A 15,849-nucleotide genomic window follows, 5' to 3' on the forward strand; every position below is an offset into this window, starting at 1 on the left:
AAAACCCCTATGCTAGAGATACCTTGGGTTCCCTGCAATAAATGCCAGCCTTAGTCTTTCAGATACATCTGTGCCTCCCTCCCCTTTCCCCCCCTGCACTCCCCCAACCTGAGTCCCTGTAAGTCCACAGCCTATGGAAAACATGGCTGGTCTCTTTGCACAGTCATTGAGTTTGTTAAAGACACAGGAGCGATGCAATTTCTGGCACTGCTCATTGCAGTCAGCTGTCCGGTTTCTAACGCGACAGAGGAATTTGCCAAACAGAGTAATTTTTCTTTGCTCCTGCCCTATTTCCTGTTCAGAGATTCTTCATAGTGAACTGCTGAATCTAAGAAACTACTTCTGTGCTATTTCACCCTGCTGCCCTCTGATCCTTTCCTTCCCTATTTCCAAAGGCTTGACACTTTCAGATTCCACTTTTGCATTTTGTGACCCTCTGAATTTTGTGAAAAGCATGAAATCATAGAATCATAGAATCAATCATAGAATCATAGAATGGCTTGGGTTGGAAGCGACCCCAAGGATCAAGTTCCAACTCCTGTGCCACAGGCAGGGCCAACAGCCTCCAGATCTGGTACTAAGCCAGGCTGCCCAGGGCCCCATCCAACCTGGCCTTGAACACCTCCAGGGATGGAGCATCCACAGCCTCTCTGTGCATCCTGTTCCAGCACCTCACCATGCTCTGTGAAAACCTCCCCCTGACATCTCATGACATTCACCCTTTGGAGATATGCCTACAAGCAATGAGGTTTTCCTTTTAAAGGCATTTAGACAACTTCAGAAGCTGCAGACTCCTGTGGGATTGACAGTGACTGAGCTGTACCCCTAAAAGTCCGTCAGCTCCACAAAAGCCTTTTGCAGATTCTGTCAGATGATTATTGTTTTAATTTCAAGCCTTAACACAGAGAAAAAAACCACACAACCAAACCTTTAGCCCCTTAGTACATAGTGTTAGACATCTGGCTCCTGGGTTGAGACCCATTATACAGATGCTCTGCTGTATATGACAAGTTGACAAATGTGCTGCTGCACAATACATTGGACCTATTTATATTACATATTAAGAAACAGATCATCATGAGTCAGCAAATAACCCAGGGCCAGATAGCACTATCTGTAAGGAAATAAAAAATGAGCCATTGCCTTGAACAATACAACCAGTGCTGAATTAGATGTTAGTCAGCCGGGCAGTCTGGTATCATTGGATTTTGTACTGCAGATGCCATGTGAAAATGGTTTCAGGAGAGACACAAAGATATGCGATATGGATGTGATTCTTGGGAATAGAAGGCAGCTGAGTCCTTCAGTGCAAAAGCTGGAGAATATTCTGCTTCTGGTGAGTAATCTGTACTTTGGCAAAGAATGCTCGAGATCCATAGTGACAGAGGCAAGCTGCCTGTTGCACCTCTCCATTACATCTGCTAATGCAGTCATCTGCCAGTGATGTTTTTACAAAAGTGAACTGTGAAATAGATTAAAATTTTGCTGTATGAAATAGCATTAGGCTCATAATTAGTAGACCACTGTTAATATCCTATTGAGGAGCACATGACATATATCAAAGCTTTTGTTTTGCACCATTTTCCACCTCAGAGAGCTTATATTAGCTGCCTGACATTTTTCTTTATTGTTAGTCCAGTGATATGAGTATGCTCAAAATGAAACCTTAAATTTCTAGAGGAGAAATATGTGTCTGATTTAGAAAGAAGAAAGATTAGCTTGAAACATATGAAGGAATAGTGTGGCTTTGCAAGTGACCCTGCTAGAAATCCTGAGAAACAGCAATTTCAAATGGATCATGCAGCCCTGGTTTATTGCAAAGTAAGATACTGGATATAGTATTTCCTATGTTTGTGTGCTTGTTTTTCAAACAAGGTCATTGAGTTGAAGTGCCTGGAGCTGACCTGTTGTTTTTTAGATACTGGGTTTTGTGAGTAACGTGGTAAGAATTTTATCAGCTCAACCATCTCACGCTTTGTGAAGACAGAAAGCTGGAATTTTGTATTCTATGAGTAAAAATCATTTCCTAGAGAATATCTGACTGATTCTCAGCTGCATGAAGGAACCCTGCTGATTATCAGTAGGAGCCATATTAGTCGGGTTCCTCCAGGTTGGTTTTCAAGACCCAATACTACCATAATATCCATGCCAAAATGCCTGCTAACAGAAGGTGCCTGCTGATTTAGTTGGGGTCTTTTGCTTCTCCTCTTGACGACCATGCGCCCAAATCAGACTAAGCAAAACAGTACAACCACATAATCCGCCTTTTCCCTGCATACCCCTTTCAAGCCCTCTTTGCTTTCTTGCACCAACACATTTTATTTTGAGATCCTAAGGTATTCCAGGCAGGACTATCTGTTTCTCAGATGGTGTTTGAACAACGGGTAGAAATAGGAGCCCTGCATCTGACAAAGCACTGCCAGAAGGGTGCCACCCTGCTGGGTACATCCTGCAAACCAAACATCTTCTCTAATTAAATTTAGCCCTTCAACATTTTCTCTTTTCTCTTAAAAAAATAACAAATGATTAAAAAATAATTAACCCAGTCTTTCTGTAAACGCCTGTGACTCAGCTGCGCAGAATTGGGGTCAGGTTTGTGTCTCCATGCCTCTTAGCCATGTTACATCAGGAATCACAGGCACAAACACTTTTTTTTTTCGGGGCTTAGAGGCTATAGGAGCAGTCATGATGTTTAGAGTGAGTAATGAAAGCAAAGCTATGTTAAAAAGTTCCTTCATGTTATTACTTGGCAGTTCATTAAGACGTACCCTGTTTACCTGCTACAGCCTGCACACCAGATTTAGCTCTCTGCAGGAATCTAAAGGCATTTAATGTGCAGAAGCTGTGAAATGCGGCAGAAAACAAAACACTTCTGCTACATACTTTTACGTAAAGCAAGGCATTTAGCAGTGCCTGAGAGCCTGCTCATCCCTTCCATATCCTTCCCCATGGCAGACACAAGCGTGGAACACAAAAGTAGAAAAACAGATCTGATGAGCTTTACTTATTGGCAGGCTGGGAAACACAGCGCATTTCTATTCAGCTCTTGGGCTTTCTGTGAGAAATTACAATCTCCTTTGTCTTGTTAGCCAATACTAATGCAGTCCAGAATTCATTTGCATTCTTGTGCTGCTCAGTGACCCTCCAGCTATGTCAGGTAAGAACACTGATTTTTAATTAAATTCTCAATTTTCAAGTACATTTCACAGTTAATACATAGTGAAAAATTCTGCCCAGCTCCATTATTTCTCTAAGTAGTCTGGGTTCAGCTGTCCTTTTAATAACCTTTGAAGCAAAATGTCACAGTTTCACTTCTGAAGAATATAATTTCACAGAACGAGAAATATAGGAACACCTGGAGTTTCCCATTTGGAGGAGACATCAAGTGTGTGAGAAGAGGACAACACCCAGTACTTAAAGATTTTAAAAGCTCATGATGCCAGTGTTAGATAGTATACAGCAAATTGCTACGTAGTATGCAATAAATGGCTGTTAAATGTATTCTCATGCTATTTGTCTTAACTGTTCTCTATTTTTGTGTCTTTGTGAGGCCATCATACCCATGAGACATCAGTGATTTTATCAGTAGTACAGGATCCTTGAGATCTAGGGAAGCGCTACCATCCATGTTGCACTGAGGGGCAGGAAGGGTTGGAGCCATATTTCCTTCTGGTATAACCGGTACACGGAAGCAGAGAAGCCTCTTACAGAGCTGCAGGAATTTGCATCTGCATGTCCAGGGAGTAAGCAACTCCTCTGGATTGCATAGAAATCCTGTGACTCAGCTGGGAACTGAACTCACATCTCTCAGTCCTTGGGTCAGCCTCAGCCTCCTCACATGCCCACAGTGCTCAAGAATGCCATCACATATTTATTTGGTCCATTCATGAGCCATCACAGTGTCAGTGAGAATGTGAGAATGGCTGGCTGCACACACCAGCTCCAGCTGGCTGTTTAGGAGCAAGCACATTGAACAAGGACATTTCCTGTTCAACCACTATTCCCTTTCCCTTTTTGACTGTGCTGAGGTTGACTGCTTCCCCGGTCAGGTCTTTTCAACATTTACAATGAATTTAAAAAGAAACACAACAAAATGAAACAAACCAAGAAAGAAGGCAGTTCTGGAACACTCGCAACATTTAATTCACCTTGGTTTCACTTTGGGACATTGTGAAAAGAAGCTCTAGGGCCAGACTCACAAGAGGAATGAGGTCATCTTGAGAAGATGGTATTAAGGTTGTTCCTCCCTTCTGTGCCCTAAATCCCAGCCCTGGACATTTGCATTGTATGTGGGAAACTTTGAGTTAGATTCTCTTTTTGTCCAGTCCACAGCAATAATTTTAACCCTAGGCTGCCCTATTCAGAATATCCTCAGTGTTAAGCTGCAGCGTGTGCTGAAGCATAGGTCTCACAGCCTTCTCTGGACACTTTAATCATCAAAACATAGGTATTTATTGCATGAAGAACAATATACATTATCCTAAGCTGGAGATTATGTCATTTGACCAGAGCAACTTTGGGTTTTCAGTTGCTGCTTCAGTGAATGCTTACTCATGGATACTCACAAATAATTCTGTCGTGACCAAAACAACAATTTTGGATTAGATGATCCATTCAGTAACAAAAATTAACCACCTCCAGCTACATCACTGCTTTTATAGTAGAGGGCTTATAGAGAGAGGTAATGTGCACATGAAAGTTCACATCTTGAGATATCTCTGACCCAGTGTTCACTTTTAGGCAAAATAAATGAATGAATAAATAAACAAATAAAGAATAACCAGAACTTTCAAGACATCCATGACTGGACAGATACTGAAGGTTTCATTTTCTTTTCTTGCCCCTTACCTTCCCTTCTATCAGGGAAACTCAGAAAAATGAGGTTTCTAGATCATAAAATGCTGAGAATTCCTTTTAAACCCCTTGGATAGGTTTCAGTTTTTACCATCGTACTGAACCAACTGTTATTCTTCTGAACAAAGAAGCAAAAAACTCAAAAGCTTTCAACTAAGTCGTGCTAGTATTATCATGAGTGAGTGTGAGAGGTATCATTTCACACATACTGCATCTCTCAATTAAGGAAAATGCCAGACTTCTGTTAGCAAGACAGCTGGTGGTACTCAGTGACTAAATATAGTACTGTCATCACCTAGGAGCACAGCCAGGACATTTTAGTGGTTGGGACAACTGATATTGTGGTTTAGCCAAAACAATTTTTAATCATATGTTATTATTCGAAATCGTTAATGTAAGAAATCAGTGAATTGATGTATTTTCAATATATTTTTTCAATTTTATTTATTTAGCAGATTTTCAACTAACATGTAGTTGATTTTTGAAGAAATTATTCATATTATACACATTTATGATAGTTAGAAAAGAACAGCTAAGTAAATACAGCTGGCACTCAGCTGATTCTCTGATTGTCTGCGCATTAGATAGACTAAACTCCTTGAGACAGTCTTCTTACTGTGTGCATAGCGCATCGACCGGTGGGGCTTGGGTCCTCTGGGGAGAGGTTATTAGGGATGACTCCATAGCTCAGGAGAGGCAAAGCCGCAAGTAAATATATGATCTTAAGCAGAGGCTGAGCCAGTTCACCCTGTGTGTGATGAAAACGCACAGATCTGCAATTACAGCTGGATTAGGTTCTAATCTAAATTCTGTCCGTTCCCATGAATTTACCTTCCTGACCAAAAATCCTTCCAGGCAGGAGGACAAAGCCTTCTGGGCTCACACCTCGTCACCAACATCCCAGCCATTTTGCATGTTTGTGTTAGTGCTTTTTATGTCTACAGTGGCTCGAGATAAAAGAAGACACAGAATTAGATATTTTAAGGATGAATGGAAACACCTTTCTCTGGTAATGTTGTTGTAACTCTAAGATCTGTGAGCCTGCCAGGTTTACAAACAAAGGCTGTGCTTATGAGAAGCTGAGGTATGGAAATGAAGTGTCTGTTTCTTTCCCCTTTCCAAAAAGAATTGGATTTAGGACTGTTTTAACCAAGATCAAGTAGGTATTTAAAAGTGCTTATTAGCAGTTTCATTGCTTTCTTGCTGCCTCCAGTTCCAAGCAATAGGAGGCCAGAACACAGGCTTTGTGTGCATGTACATGGATCCATGGCTGTTTGAAGATGGATACACAGAGGTACCCTTTGCAGCCAGTAGGGTGGAGGATGGCCTGTTTATCCTGGTGTGCATTCAGCATGAGCCAAAAACTGATAAAGCTGAAGAGCTTTCTCAAAATGAGCTATCAGAGTAGAAACTTGTCTTCTTTCCTCTGTGCTAACATCAGCAACAGATTTTTCAATTTCTATCCCCTTTCATTTTCTCTCTTAGTCAGAGAAATAAAAACAGTTTGATGTTAAGAGAGAGGTTTAATGCTCAGGAGTCATATGGGCAAACTTTTTATCCACACAGCTTGGATGACGTGGGCAGCAGCGGTGCATATTCCCCGTGTCTCTTGGCCAACTTTCCCTCCTGCAGCCTTTGGGTCAGCACCTGGGTGAGTGCTGACTCCAGCAGGGCCACAAACGGGCATGCCGGGGCTGATCACTTGTTTCCGTCACTCCTCACTTCACATGGCAACTAGCTCATACATATCTAGCCCCAAACCTTAGTAAACAACAAGGTGTACAGAGGCATTGTTCTGTTGCTGCTGTGCACCAGATTGTTTACATCTAGCCCAGAGGGACTGCCAAGTACAGAAAAAGTTCATATTTTCCTGTAGGCGACAAATGCACTTTGTGCGCTGGTAGCGATCAGCGCAGATTTGCTTCCTTAGGCCCTGGGGGAAAACAAAGCTGTACTGAGCAAAGCTGTTCTCATTGATGGTCTCTTCTACAGACTTTTTTTCTGATCTGACTTATTGGAAAATTAATAATCTGAAAGATGTTGTGTTTTCTCCTGCCCTTGTGCTGCTGCAGTGCAGGAGGGCTGCACTGAGCTGCTCAAACAGCTGTGCACATCTGGGTGCACCTCTGCCTGCTCGCTGGGGGCAGCTGAGGGCACCAAACCCACTGCTACTCCTCCTCCATTGCCAGCAAAGCTGAAGAAGATCCTGGAAGTCTTAATGTTAATGGTAGACAGCTTTTCCTTTTGAGTCACTCTCTAGTTTGAATATTTTTCAGTTGGGCATCTGCAAAAGGACAATTAATGCATACTATTTTCTATTCTCTATAAAAACAATTTTTTTTTTTTTTTTACCACTCATTAATTCTTTGTTCACTGGACTGTTTTTGAGTTAATACCACTTTAATAGCTCCGCATTTGTCACAGAGGCACTGTGCTGCATGGGAATTGTGTAATAATTATCATCGTGACCAACGAAGTTATTCTTTGAATGATGTTACCAAGCCTATCACTTTGTCTTAATGTAACCAATAATATACAAGCTTTTGTCAGTAAATTATGATAGCCCTTTCTGTTTTAATGGAAACTTTTTAATTACCTCCATGATAAATTTGTTATTTTAAATAACTTTCTGGGATACAAAAGAAAGATAGAACTGGAAAACGTTAATTTGTGCTTGAAAGGTATATTTAAATTTTTTTTCTTTAAAAGGAACACATAGTGTGACCTAGTTTTTATAAACAGGAAAAACAATAAATACCAGATCTGAAAAAGTAGATTTAGCTTGACAGTATTTAAACTTTTTAATTATTTTTTAGATGTAGGAGGTGATTTGACCTATTTACATATCGCTGGAGGCCATGGGAGAAAAGAGTATTCACTCTGAGTTGAGTTCAGAAGAGAGTCTGCTTTGCCAAAACTAAAGGCAAAGGCATTAATACAGGGCCCTCCCAGAGCCAAGGCAGTGCAGGAGCACATCTGAGGACAGCAGAGGAGTTGGTCTGGTTTGGCAGTCTGGCCATGACAGCCAATACCTGTGTGGCCAGTCCCAGCTCAGAACTGCCCAGGGTTTGTCTTTAGGGGCTGAGCCTGCCCTTGGGTGTACAGCAGAAAGGGTGAAGTAGACTGCAAAGGTGATATTTCTGCAAAGTATTACTTTTGCTCATTATAAAACTTTACAAGTGTTCCCTGTGCCCATAATATGTGGTTAGTAACCCCAAGTTCTCTCCTGTCCTTTACATGATTACTTATAAATGGTTGCTCATACTGATATACTCTGTATTATTAAACACAGCCACATGTAGAATGTTTGCAAAAGAAGTGCAGTCTAAAATACACATGTAATCTAAATGCTTGCTTCTCATGTTACAGGAGAGCTCCAAACACAAACTCTTTTCTTATCCAAGAATTCAATGGTTAGATGAGGAAACTTCTCCAAAGCTGAAAACAAAGAACAATTAATTTAAAAACATAAATGCAGACTTGTTTTAATTTACTGGTCTGAGAAACACTCAGATTAGTGGGCACAGAAAAGGGCAGATCTTCAGAGCTGTGTTTTGGGCAGCTAACTGGTTAACTCCTGGAGCAATCGCCTTTTCGAGCACCAGAGAAAGCACCCCACCAAGTACGCGTAATTTATTCTACAGGGAGGGGGAAAACTTCGGAACATTTTCCAAGAAAAGATTCAAGGCTTAAGTAAATATGTACGGCTAGCAGTTACAACGACGTGACTTGATGTATAAACCCCTATGTGTAAGATACCAATGAGCTGTAAAAGTAACAACTCTGAGCTATTAAGACGTCTAAGTGTGTCTTTACATAAAAACCCTAAAGAGCTGCACAGGGAGTCATTATAGTGTCCTGTGTCAGGATCTGACTTACTCAGAATGTGGAAGGAGACACTGACACCATCAGCTGTGATGTAAAATGCTCAGAGGCTATTTCACAGGGCAGGCGTTTCAAAAGCCTTCAGCGCCCACCAGTTCCCACATAGGCGGCTAAATGAAGTGATGAAACTTTAAATGCTCTCAGCTTTCATGGGAGCTGGGAGGCTGGCCCTACTCATAGGCCTGACCCCGGGGGCAGCCGCGCTGTCTGCATGAGGACCCCGAGGCTGAGGAGGGAGGCCCAGGCACCAGCAGCCTGCAAAGGTGTTGCTGAGGAACGATGGACAAAGTGAGCCCAAGGAGCATCCCTACTGCACCCATACCAACAATGCTGTGGCACAGATTGAAGAAAGTTAATTACAAAAATGAATGCTAAAGACTACCCGTTCCAAAGATGTCCTCTCTCGGTCCATGATAGCACTGCATACATGGTGGGAACTCAACATCTTCCACGGACTCTTGTTCTGAATGGCTTCAAAGATTGTATTTCAGTATACATGAAAGCCAGCATAATTCATAGAATGCCTTTTTACCCTGGTTGTTTTATTTTAAAAAGATGCAAACAAAACAATGTGTTAGATTACTTTCTGGAGCTGTTGTTCTGATGTTTTATGCCGCTGCCTCAGCAATAAAAGGAGCATTAAACTCCTGAGGCCAGGCTGAACCTGGCTATTTTAGGCACCTCAGGCAGGCTGGAGCAGGGCCCAGCACCTGGCAGCGAGGAGCAGCACAGGGAGCCATCTGCTACCAGACAACCCCAGTGTTGCGCCCGTGTGTCTGCAGGGCACAGTTATCCCATTGCTGCCCACCAGCTGTGCCTCCTCTTGACTTTGTTTGCTGTGTTAGTCCACAGAAGGAAAAGACACTGAGAGCTATTACACAGAATGATATTGGCAGTTATACCACCAGCTGGGGCAAGTGCCAGGGATGCATTGCTATGCAACTTGTTCTCCTCTCAAAGCCCTCCCCAGGCATCAGCTGGTGGCCTCTGCCTGATGCTGGAGGCCTTACAGCAGGCTGGACAGACCAACTTGCCTGGCCACAAGTGAGCTCTGCTTCCTCACACCATGATCCAGTCAGATGAGTGGAGAGGTCTGTCAGTATGAACTTATTTCCTGAAGAACTCAGCCTGTCAGCCTGCCCCAAGCACCTGAGCCCTGCAGCGCTTCTTGTCCTTTGGTGACATGGTTAGCATCACAGTGGACCTTCCCAGAGATGCAACTGTGACTTTGTCTCTCCTCTCTGAGTGACCCCTTGGTGGCCAGTAGTCTTCTGGATGTAAGAAGGTCCTTCATTTCAAATACTGTTTCAGAGTTAATTAAGCACAAATTTCCTTCAGGGCAAGTGCTCACTTATTAAGTTCTTTTGCAAGCATGAATCGTGATGACAAAACCTCCTCTCTCACTGTGCTTAGGTACCTGCTAGGAATTTTAGATCCCAATTGCACAAAAGCATCTATGTGCAATCTTGACTTCAGTCTTGATTTAATCACATAAGCGCCAGAGGAAACATTGCTAGGCTTGGCACCTCTGTTTAGCACATTTAGGTACTTCTGTGCACAGCACTGTGCTGGAAGGTTACACTTGGTACTGATGTGTACAGTAAAGTCCCAGGAACATCACACTTAATACATCCTTAATTTGCAAATTTTCTAACATCTGTCTGCTAAAGGTCTCTTTCTGTAATTACAGGGACATATGTAACAGAATGGCACTGCGTCAGACTGATATGAATAATAGATGTATGATCTGATGCATCTTTCTCCTGTCTAATAGAGGATAAAATCAAGATAATTTTTCAGTATGGCACATTAGGATATTATTTCATGACAGTCCATTGCAGAGATTATTCTACTTTCTTGTAAGAAGCCACAGAAAGGTTTGACCCCTTGCAAATTAACTGTAAGTTACACTAAAAAAAAGATCTTCTGTAGGTAAAATAAAAAAGAAACAAGAATGATGACTTGGAAGAAGAATAATTAAAGAACATAAGGTATTTTATTCCTTCTCAGGCTCTTTCATCTTAACTGACATTCTAAGAAATGGGCGATCTGAAGTCTATGATTTATTACCTTAAAAGTTTTAAGACTTGCGTTTTTTCTCCTTAAGCTTTGTCAGATTTTAAACCACCACAAGATTCCGCCTTAAGTCCTTTGAGAATTAATAAGCGAAAGGTTCCAGTCACAGACAGAGACACATTTTTCATGCTTCCCTCCCTCCCAGTGACTTGTTTTCAGTGTTCAGCCTCCTCAGAATGAAAGGGGAAAAAAAAGCAGCCAGCAATGTCAGTTCATGTTATTATTGTAGATACAGAAATGCCTTACCCAGCACTTATTTGAAGCTTGGTGGAGTATAATAAAAGAAAAAAAAGAAAAAAGAAAAAAAGACCGAATCTCTTGTGACTTCCTTCTTTCACTTGGTTGTTTTCCCAAGTTCATGCACAAGGGTGAGGTTCATCTGGCTTATTCTTTACTACTTAAAGCTTGAGTTTCTCACAAAGCTACTTGCCTGAGTTATCCCCATGGTAACTTCTCATGGAACTAAATCTCTCCAGGTGGTGATCTGCTCCATTCCGACACAGCAAGCATGACACACATTGTGGAAGGACTGTATCCATGCTGGTTACAAAGCATCATCTAACTGGTACCTAAATTTCAGACAGCTAACATTTGATCTGTGTACTTGTCCTCCAACTTCATTTAATCTGAACTACATTGAAAGCCTGGGGGTTAGAATACCTAAACAACTGTCACTATGGCCACAAAAGCTACCCTCTCCCATACCAGATTTCCAAGGAGGTGGTCACGGCTGTTTCCTGCCCTTCTGATCTTGGGGGGACTTGGGCTATTCTTCTCTTTCATGGAGTTCTGAGGAGTGCTTCTGGTAAATTGCTATAATTTGCAGCTTCACCCAGGTCCAGACCATCACTCAATAACTCAGACATCCCAGTGTGGGTGGATGCTCAGCAGCACAGAACACAGAATAAGATAGGTAGTCAGCTAAGGAAATGTAAGTGTACAACCAGGAAGAGAAGTATTCTTGACCTTTACATGTCTATACAAAGACATGCATATAAACCAATATATACATAAATACTATGATTACTTATTTTAGAACAGGCCAAATACAGAAATCCAGGATCAAATGGTGAATAAACAGATTTGTGAAAGAACTGAGCTGGTCACTCTTCTATGATTCACCATGACAGTCTCTGTGCAGATGAGTAGAGATGAATTTCCTGGTGTGAATAAATCCCAAACGTCTCATTAGTTCTAGTGTGAATGGTTTTGAATGACTTAAAATTCAGATGGAAAATGAGTTGATCATTAGTCTTTATTTTCTTGTTGACAAAGTCTTCTCTCTCATCCAGTCAAGGTGAGGGCTGTACAATGTGCCCAGGGAATGCTGAGTAGCACACATCAGCTGAAACTTTGCCCTACAAAACATTTAGTGGAACCTTGAACATGCAGAATACATCAGAATGAAATCAGAATTTATTTGCAAGTTGTCCACTAACTAGAGAAGGGTCTGCATTTGCAGCAAGGGGTTTAACAGTCTCTACACACGGTCATCATTTACATGGGACACATCTGACATTTGACTAGAAGAAATAAAGATGAGTTAAGTATATAGATCTGATCAGATCATGTGCGTTTTAGTGAAGTATTAGTACAGGTGACAACCCTGGGTACACTGGATATCTAATCCTTTCTGGCCTCCCCTGGGTCTGAGCAGACTGGGCACATATGTATGAGTGTCAGCAAATGTCAGTGCCTTGAGCAGTGTGGGAGGGAACCTGCAACAGGAGGAGCAGTCAGCATCCAGAGCCACCATGCTGCTGTGAGGTGAACACCAGTCTTGCGTTTAGCCTGTTGTTAGATGGTTGGATTGTGATCAAAATTACTGCTTATGCCAAGGAGTTTGGCACTTGGAACCATGTTTATGGCATTAATGCATCATCCCGGTTCTTTATTTCTGTGTATAACTCAGCTGACAAACTGCTTTGCTGGGATAGAGCATCCAAAGTACATTATATGTTCTCTGCATGGGCTTGTATCGTATAACTGAGCAACAAACATACTGGGGGTGGTTACACGGATGGCCAAAATCCCTTTTGGCACATCTCCATGGGGTTATTAGTGTTTCACCAGCAGGGAAACTGACCCCAGCACTGGCTTCAGGACTCAGCAGCCACCTCACAGTGAGGACGTTCCAGGGTTTTGAGGGACACGCATCTGCAACAAAGAGTTACTTCAGCAGGAGTAGGCTGACAATTGTTTGGTTTCTAAAGAGTTACCACATAATGTTAAAATAGTATCCTGTCTAAATGTTAAATCTTGATGCAGTGGTATCTTATGATCTATTAATCTGGGAAAAAATGTAAACCAAAAGATAATAAATGTAAACAGTGCTCAAACCACAAGCATTCCTTGGAGTAAATGACAATATAATTAAATTTGAACTCCACATGGCAGATTCTTTCGGTGCGTAATTGAAATTGTGTAAGATGCTTTGGCAATATGTTTAACATTAACTTAAAGCAAGTAATTTTAGGACTAGCATCTGATCTTTCTCTTATTGACATTGGTTGCACAGTTCCCGCAGGCTGGGTCTGTGTTATGGCTTCTTCATGACGTGCGTCATGGCTCTCCTGGAGAGCCTCTGTCTGCGTCCTGGCTTTGTGATGGAATGGGACCAGGCTCACACCTCCTCCCTAGAGCTGGAAAAGTCTTCAAGGAGGAGCACAGGGCATCTGCTGGGCACACCTTCCCACAAGCGATGTGTCCACCTAGAAGTGTAACTATGGCTGTACCATGTCAAAGCCAGTGTCTGCCTAGTGCTCTCCTAGTGCCTCTGACAGTGTCTGAGAGTGTATGCTTGGAAAGAGTACAAAAAGAGGATAAGCATGTAGTGTTACTGCCCCAGAATAGCCTCTAATATGCCAACAGCTGACAGGTTTCAGACTTCAGATTTTCTACTTAGATTTGCTGTAGCATTTCCCCTTTCTGTTGGTTAACATGTGGATCTGGGAACCAGGGCTTCTGGGTTGCCCAAGTAGCATAATGCAGAGTCAGCCATAGATGTCAACAGCAGAAGGTGCAAGGTCTCATCCTTCAATCTCTTCACAAGGAAACAGCCTTTTGTGGTTGAAGCAGCTCATCCATATTGTTTGTGGTCATGTTCTGTGCTTCATGCAAACAACAGCCAGTCATGGGAGATCACCCCAGCACGAAGAATTTTTGGCATAATGAGAAGCTCATCCCATAGGCCCTGCTGTGCACCTGAGCCCCATTAGGAAGTGGTCTCCAGCCCTGACTCAGCCCCAGGCAGTGCTCTGATTCTATGTGAGGAACACAGGGCAGGCTAAGGTCAAGTGTGGGTATTCCTTGCAAATGTGTACCTGCTGTGACTACAGTGCAGGTAGGTGTATACTTGGCTCCATATCTGAGTCAGAATTGCTCATAGTTCCTTGCTGTGCTCTGGAATGAGGCTTGTTGAGGAAGCACTGAATTTGGGGTTTCATGGGGGTTGAAGTGTTGCCAAGCTGTGGTTCCCAGAGTCTTTAACAATAGTCATTGGAGAGCTGGCTGGTCATGTGCTAACTGTGCCTCTTCATTGTTCCCAGCCACTAAATTGCAGCCACAAGAACCAAGAGTTACATAAAGCACACTCTTATCATTGTGGCTCTTCAGATTCTTCCCATAATGAAAAGAGATAAATTCTATGAGGGTTATGGGAAACATCCAGGGGATCTCAGACCATCAAGCTGTGGACCGAACTATAAAAATCCTGGAAACTTGATTGTAGTTGTTTGTGGCTCATGGGATGGAATGTCACTCCCTTAGGTGAAAGTGGCAGTTGTCTCCCAGAAGCAGGAGCTGGTGGTTTTGTTAAGACGATCCTTTCCAAAGCCATCTACAAAAATACTTTTCTGAGATAAACAAAGGATGTACAAACATTTTTATGGAGATTTACCTCCTTTCTATGCAAACCCAATCTAAAATAATACTAGACTCAGCATGCCACGTACACTGGAACAGCTTAGAATAAACAAGCAAGCAAAAGTGAATGTATACACTTCCTCTGACTGTCTCTCCTCTCAAAGATGATTTTATGTCTGTTCAAATTTACGCAGGATTCAAATTCAGAATTTTCCTGCAGATTGTTTAAATTCTCTTTCAGTGGATATTCAATGCCAGGCTGTGTCAAGGAAGCTTTAAGGAGAGATCTTCTCTAGAAGAGATGCTGTAGCAGAGAGAGGCTGACTCTGGCACTGAGGGCAAAGCAGCCTGCTCTATATTTAGCTTGGAGTGGAGACAACGGGGAATGTGGCTGGTGTGTACGAAATGCTGACTGCACCAGGAGAGGCAATTAGGGCGCTTCCTGACAAGACGGCAAGAAGTTGAATGTTGAGAAGAGGCCACACATTTTCACACGAGAGGGAATTTGTGGACACAGCTGCATCGCACTTTTAGCATTTGAACACTAGAAGGATTGAAATGGGACTTGAGGAATTTAATAGTGAGAAAGTTTCTGGAGAGATTTAAAAATCTCCAAAGCTTGGCAAGTCAAAATAAGTTCTTGCACTTTCCTCCTCCAGCCGCTTGCTATTCACATCTCTGAGAGATCAGATCCCATACACAAGTCTTACAAGGAACAGCTGAGGGAACTGGGATCATTTAGACTGGATGAGGCTCAGGGGAGACTTTGTTGCTTCTTACAGCTCCCTGAAAGGAGGCTGTGGTGAGATGGGAGTCAACCTCTTCTCTCAGGTAACAGTGATAGGACAAAAGGGAATGAATGACCTTAAGTTTCATGTTGGATTAGGTTGCAGATTCAGGTTGGATGTTAGGAAAAAAATCTTCTCAGAAAGAGTGGTGAGATATTGGAAAGGGCTGTCCAGGGATGTGATGGAGTCACCATCCCAGGAGATTTTCAAGAAACCTGTAGATGTGGCACTGAGGCACGTGGCTTAGTGGGCATGGTGGTGATGGGTCAGTGGTTGGACTAGATAGATCTTAGTGGTCTTTTCCAACCATAATGATTCTATGATTCCATAAGTAGAGTTGCTGCTTGGTTCCAGGGTGGCATGATTGAATACTTATAGGTAC

At 42.4% G+C, this 15,849-nt stretch overlaps 1 long non-coding RNA gene across 1 annotated transcript in view; it reads left to right on the plus strand.

The window, feature by feature from the left end:
- Positions 1-1,147: 1,147 nt before the first annotated feature.
- Positions 1,148-15,849, plus strand: part of LOC107309695 (uncharacterized) — an 88,182-nt gene continuing 73,480 nt past the window's right edge. The window contains exon 1 of the long non-coding RNA XR_014942304.1: positions 1,148-1,336. This is a non-coding gene — a long non-coding RNA (uncharacterized LOC107309695). The remainder of the gene's footprint in view (positions 1,337-15,849) is intronic.

Source organism: Coturnix japonica, chromosome 1 (genome assembly GCF_054131305.1).
Source record: "Coturnix japonica strain WE chromosome 1, WE-NBRP24, whole genome shotgun sequence".
Classification (NCBI taxonomy): Eukaryota; Metazoa; Chordata; class Aves; order Galliformes; family Phasianidae; genus Coturnix; species Coturnix japonica.